This window comes from Triticum dicoccoides, chromosome 7A (genome assembly GCF_002162155.2).
Source record: "Triticum dicoccoides isolate Atlit2015 ecotype Zavitan chromosome 7A, WEW_v2.0, whole genome shotgun sequence".
Classification (NCBI taxonomy): Eukaryota; Viridiplantae; Streptophyta; class Magnoliopsida; order Poales; family Poaceae; genus Triticum; species Triticum dicoccoides.
In genome coordinates, this window is record NC_041392.1 from 632630160 (window position 1) to 632631006 (window position 847).

The window sequence follows — 847 nt, forward strand, 5'->3', positions numbered from 1 at the left end:
GGATGCCCGAGCTTGTCGCAGATCTGGCAAGCAATCTTGGCAGCGGGATTGTTGTTGTAGTTCTCGCCGCCGCCGCCGTTGTTGCCCCCCATGTTGCCGCGGTTCGGCTGCTCGTTGAAGTTTCCACGGCCGCGGTCACCACCGTCGCCGCCGCTGCCGCCACCGCCTTGCTTGGGGAAGTTTCGGCCGCGGTCATCACCGCCGTTGTCGTTGTTTTGCTTGTTGAAGCATCCACGGTATGCCGCATTTATAGAGGACTGGGAGGACGTGTTTCGGCCGTGTTTCGAAGCTCAAGAGCTGCGAGTACAGCTTAGGGACGGTCACCGGCTCGACCCGGGAGCACATGACAGAGACCACGGGATCAAACTCCTCGTCGAGCCCGGCAAGGATGTGAGACACAACATCCTCCTCATCTACTTTCTTTCCTGAAGCAACAAGTTCATCACATAAAGATCTAATCTTACCAACATATTCAGTAATGTTGGAGTTGCCCTTCTGAAGGTTCGCCAGCGCAATTCTGACGTTGACGGTACGGGCGCGGGTGTGCGAGGCCAGCATCCCCTGCACCGTGTTCCAGAGCTCGGCCACGGTGTGGCAGGTTGCCACTTGGATGGCCATCTCGCGCGGTAGGGAGGACAGCAGGTAGGAGAACACCTGCTGATCCTTCACGTACCACGCGGAGAACTCCGGGTTGGGCGCCTTCGACTTGGTCTTGCCATCGTCGGAGGTGACTTCGACATTCACAGGGGGCACCACCTGGTCGATGTCGAGGTAGTTCTGCATTTGCGCCCCCTGATCGCCGAGAGCACGGTTGCGTGCCATAGCGCCTCATTCCCTCTCGTGAGCT

General features: G+C 58.8%; 1 pseudogene; it reads right to left on the reverse strand.

Moving 5' to 3' along the window:
• Window positions 1-281: 281 nt before the first annotated feature.
• LOC119334900 lies at window positions 282-420 on the reverse strand (annotated as a pseudogene).
• Window positions 421-847: the final 427 nt, after the last annotated feature.